The following is a 5,148-nucleotide window of genomic DNA, read 5'->3' on the forward strand; positions in this document are numbered from 1 at the left end:
TGCATTGCACATTATAAATCTAGTCATAAGAAGAAAGAAAAACGGTTGCTTGATTATACCTTGAAGGTCGAAACATAGGGACTCCAAAATATTCAGACAGCAGTGTCAGATCTGAGTCCATGTATATAAGTTTACTAGGGTTCAATCCAGGGGGCTTGTTGCCTAAGAAAAGAGCAAACTTGATATGGGTTTCTCATCTATAAATAATACAAATTGCCACATATACTGTAGTTGACTACTGTACGTTACAAATTATACTTTCGCAGTTACAAGATTATTAAGTAGAGCTTCACATTTAGTACATATGTACTCATAAAACAAAATGATTAAATAATTATAAGAGATACATTTACCGTCTGGAATATCTAAAAAGCTATGACTGTTAATGTGACATATGCATTTAGATTAGTTGTGATCATGTCATTACCTGACCCGTATATGACTCCTAAATATGTTGGTTTGAATTTGAGGTCGACGTTCCAAACATTTCTATAGCGACACAGCACCTGAATACACAAAATCAACACATACATGATATTGACACTGCATTAGCACTGATGGCATGGCAATAAATACTAAAAGCGGAAAACATTACACACCTCAAATGCCAGCCAGGAATAAGGAGAGGCAACATCATAAAAGAGCTTAATCATTTTTCTGGAACTGAACATCTGTAATAGATCATCATATAAATAACTTAAAAGCTTCACAGAGGTGTTTTGCTTTAATGTTGTTGTTTTTTTTTTAAACCAAGAAGTAACTCAATATAATGTTTCCTTTCTACTTTAATAATAATAAAAAAGTTGGGCTTTCCTTTAGCTTGTTATAAGGGCAATAACCATGCATATTTCCAAGTGTTCAAATCTTGATTGCTGTGACTCAAAACTGTGTTGGTCTGCCAGAATCTGGTACAAATTATAGGTAGGCATGTGCCAAACCCATCCCCTTGGCTGACATCCGAATCGCATACTAGCATGCTGCTTGTACTATTTGTGTCATTATATTTATAGGGCAGATAGTGAGAGTATTATGCAATTGTTTGGTATCAAATTCAGATAATGAAATACTAAGAAAAGTGAAACTTTAGACCCATACTTATGCAGATACAAAGGAATATTGCATAAATATGTACAAACACATATTGCAAAGATAGAGATATATTGAAGAAATATGAAATATGTCAGAAAAAAAGAAAAGTTTGAAGTTAAATGCAGCTTTTTTTTTTTTGTGCAAATATATTTGCCATGATTTTTGTCTCCGTAGTTGACCTAAAAATATTGACCAAGCATTAAGATTAAGATATTGATCCTAAAGAAAGGTTGCCTAAATGTTATTGTTGGTATGTGAAATTCACGTACTGGAATGTGATTTCTATAGGTGCTTGATATGAAATGGAAGCGAGAATCCTGGCTGATGTGCTGTGACTTTACCAGCTGTGTTTACTATTGTCATGGTTACAGTATTCTCAGCTGGAAAAAAACGTTCTAATATATTTTAAAATAATATAATTTACAAGCATTTTTGCAACTTACCTGGCGTCGTCCTCTGCTCCTCTTTCAGGTTCTATTTCTTCTTCTGATTCAGTTTAATGGCGATTGTCAGGTCAGTTTATGGTATATATCTGCCACCTACTATACCGTAGTGTCATGTGACTATGTTACATAATATGAGGTGGTATGCAAACCCACTATTAATCTTTAGTGTAACACTGCAGACTGGAATAATGGCTGCTGAAAATTCACTTTTGCAATTACAGGAATAAATGGCATTTTAAAATATATTAAAATAGAAAACAGTTATTTTCAATATTCCACAATATTACTTTTTATTAAATTAGTATTAAATATATTTGTAATCATAATCAATTACAAATCCCAGGTAAATGAAATGAATGAAAAAGTTTAGACATTCGATGCTTTGGGTGTTTGTGTCATATAGATTTGCATATAAAATATAGTCTTCAAAGTGTTTATCAATCATTTGTGAAATTATGAAATACTAGGCCTATAATAAACCCAAAAGCATACCAAGGGTCTTAAATACCATTTAAAAAATAATTAATTAAAAAAGTTAAATGAATAAACAACAATAACTTATAACTTACTTGACATGTTTTTTTAAATAAATTAATTAATTTGACAAGAAAAATCATAATCTACACAATCTACAATGTATAGTGTCCATTCAGAGTGTCCATTTCTATTTTACACCACAAGATGGCAGTAAATGCATGATAATAAGTAAGCTGAACTGAAATCTTGACCTGCATGTCAATCAATCCCTAACATATTTTCATTATCAAATCATTTAATGCTAAAGGTTGTACCATCACATAGTCCAATCAAATCCAGGATTACCAAGACAAATATAAAGGCTTTTTATATGTTTCTGCCGGTACGAGACTCGAACCCACAACCTGTGGGTTACGAGTCTGACTCTCTAACCATTAGGCCACTATGCTTTATTATGATTTTTATAATGCGGTTCATGAATTCTCGTCAGTGGAATGCGCCACTTATATATACTGGAGTAAGTTACACGAATTTAATCGAGGAATCGTAACAGCCCTGTAGTTAAGATTCTCGTTGTTGATTTTCAGTGACTCCAGTCATTTGATTCAGACCAAAAAAAGGATTTCAGATTCTGATTTCTTCATTGATGTTACATTTACGCCAGTAGGTGGCAGCAAATGAGCGAGCCATCAAAACAAGCATTATTATCTTTTGTTAAAATTTTCTTAACAAATGACAACAAAATAGATCTATTTTTCCTTGTTCCTTTATTCATGAACACAATAAACACAGACTAGTTCTGCATAATTCTGAGGTGGCAGATGGGCAAAGTATTTTCTTAGGGTGGCAGCTGCCAACGAATGCCACACCATTTTCCACAAGTTGGTGATTCTTTAGGGCCTTCATGAAGTGTCTGTAACATGTGGCTCGGAGGTGGTCTTATTCAATTAGCTACATAGAAACTTGCTGCAAATCGAAATTTCTCACTGGATGACACAGTTTCAGACTCAACAAACTGGCTGCTTGTTTTCTTTTTAGCTTTTCCGAGCTGGCAGACACACCAGAAACCTAACTAAATGCAAAAAAAACAAAACAAACAAAAAAAAAAAAACACCTAAAAAGTGAAAATTTTATTACATTTCCCCTTTAAATGTAAATCTCTGCGTTTGTGTGTGTGCTTGCTGTTGTATATGGATATTGAGTATGGAGGAGTAGTGATCACATTGTGGCTGTGGGCTTGTTAGGGTACGGCCCCATCCACTTCTCCCCTGGAACACAAAAGAAAGACAGACTGGACAATGAACAGTACATCACCAAAGATTTTATGACTTAAACATGCACAACAAATCATCAAGAAAATTGTATGGTAAATATAAAAATATAATTAAAAAATCGGACTTTTAATAAACAGAACCGCTATTTACCCCCATTCACCCGTGCTTTTCAGTTGTCCATGACTTCTGTTTTTTTAAATCTTAAACCTGTAGTCAGTTTTTCCAACATCCATGTCATTATATAGCTAAATATAAACTATGACTGGAAAATGTAGACACAAATTAGCACAGAAGATTAAATAACAAAGCATTAATAACATACCATACCTTGCTTATCTTGCGAGAGATAAATGCTTTTTAAATAATTGTATTGTTTATTATTTTTTATCATGATAGTAATTGGAATAGCCTTTCTAAAAATAAAAAGGAAAGTCTAAATGTGTAAATAAAATGTGTAAATTAGATCAATTGTTGGTTAATTGGTTAATCAGTTAATTGTCTACATTCCTAGTTTATAATTACCAATGAAATAAGCCATGAGCTCAAATTTGTCGGAACCAAAGAAGACCTCAGCCTTCCCATTCACATGACACACGATGAATGGAAGACTAAAGCACTGCAAAAATGGGGAAAAACCATGTAAGGAAGTTTTATGATATTTTAACCACAAAGAAAGAGTGTGCAGGGACACAAGTAAAATTCACACACTTTATACTCCAGTGCTTCCCGTGTGACACTCTTCAGCTTGTCTTTGATTGGCTGAGATTTGGAGAGAGTCAGAAATTCCTCCACCTCATTGGCTGAGAGACCTGCTTTTAATCATGCCTGAGCAGAAAGACACTGAATAAATGGCATTTTAAAATATATTAAAATAGAAAACAGTTATTTTCAATATTCCACAATATTACTTTTTATTAAATTAGTATTAAATATATTTGTAATCATAATCAATTACAAATCCCAGGTAAATGAAATGAATGAAAAAGTTTAGACATTCGATGCTTTGGGTGTTTGTGTCATATAGATTTGCATATAAAATATAGTCTTCAAAGTGTTTATCAATCATTTGTGAAATTATGAAATACTAGGCCTATAATAAACCCAAAAGCATACCAAGGGTCTTAAATACCATTTAAAAAATAATTAATTAAAAAAGTTAAATGAATAAACAACAATAACTTATAACTTACTTGACATGTTTTTTTAAATAAATTAATTAATTTGACAAGAAAAATCATAATCTACACAATCTACAATGTATAGTGTCCATTCAGAGTGTCCATTTCTATTTTACACCACAAGATGGCAGTAAATGCATGATAATAAGTAAGCTGAACTGAAATCTTGACCTGCATGTCAATCAATCCCTAACATATTTTCATTATCAAATCATTTAATGCTAAAGGTTGTACCATCACATAGTCCAATCAAATCCAGGATTACCAAGACAAATATAAAGGCTTTTTATATGTTTGTAGCATATAAAGTGCTTCAAAACGATTTTTACAAATACATTTTTTAAAAAGATTTTTACTCCATCTGCCTTGGGGATTTGTCTACTCCTCCCCCTTCTGAAAAACTTGAAGGTGTCTGCTCTGCACACAGCCCTGATCCTGAGGGTCTGCTGATGCCTTGTGTAATGAGAGGAAAATGAGAGTGATTCATTTGAAGGGGTCAGTATTGAGTTGAACTGGATGCCCATTTTCCCCACTGCCTTCCCATGTGAACAGCGAAGCCTCAGAGCTGCTTCTTATAATAACACACACACTCTCTCTCTCTCTCTCTCTCTCTCACACACACACACAAAAACACATGACCACACACCACTCACCACGGCCCCCACCACATCCTGCATCCTGCTG

General features: G+C 33.4%; 2 long non-coding RNA genes across 4 annotated transcripts in view; both read right to left on the minus strand.

The window, feature by feature from the left end:
- Window positions 1–65: 65 nt before the first annotated feature.
- Window positions 66–5,148, minus strand: part of LOC107655088 (uncharacterized) — a 44,948-nt gene continuing 39,865 nt past the window's right edge. Inside the window, exons 1-3 of one of the 2 annotated variants that reach the window (XR_001630392.1) lie at window positions 600–672; window positions 428–506; window positions 66–162 (exon numbers count right to left, since the gene is read on the minus strand). This is a non-coding gene — a long non-coding RNA (uncharacterized LOC107655088). Of the gene's footprint in view, window positions 163–427; window positions 507–599; window positions 673–5,148 lie in introns of those variants that run through there. The other variant, XR_001630393.1, reaches the window with a different exon arrangement.
- LOC107655087 (uncharacterized) overlaps window positions 2,765–5,148 on the minus strand; it is a 3,040-nt gene continuing 656 nt past the window's right edge. The window contains exons 1-4 of one of the 2 annotated variants that reach the window (XR_001630390.1): window positions 3,995–4,107; window positions 3,809–3,902; window positions 3,127–3,280; window positions 2,765–3,080 (exon numbers count right to left, since the gene is read on the minus strand). This is a non-coding gene — a long non-coding RNA (uncharacterized LOC107655087). Of the gene's footprint in view, window positions 3,081–3,126; window positions 3,281–3,808; window positions 3,903–3,994; window positions 4,108–5,148 lie in introns of those variants that run through there. The other variant, XR_001630391.1, reaches the window with a different exon arrangement.

Source organism: Sinocyclocheilus anshuiensis, unplaced genomic scaffold (genome assembly GCF_001515605.1).
Source record: "Sinocyclocheilus anshuiensis isolate Anshui unplaced genomic scaffold, SAMN03320099.WGS_v1.1 scaffold1072, whole genome shotgun sequence".
Classification (NCBI taxonomy): domain Eukaryota; kingdom Metazoa; phylum Chordata; class Actinopteri; order Cypriniformes; family Cyprinidae; genus Sinocyclocheilus; species Sinocyclocheilus anshuiensis.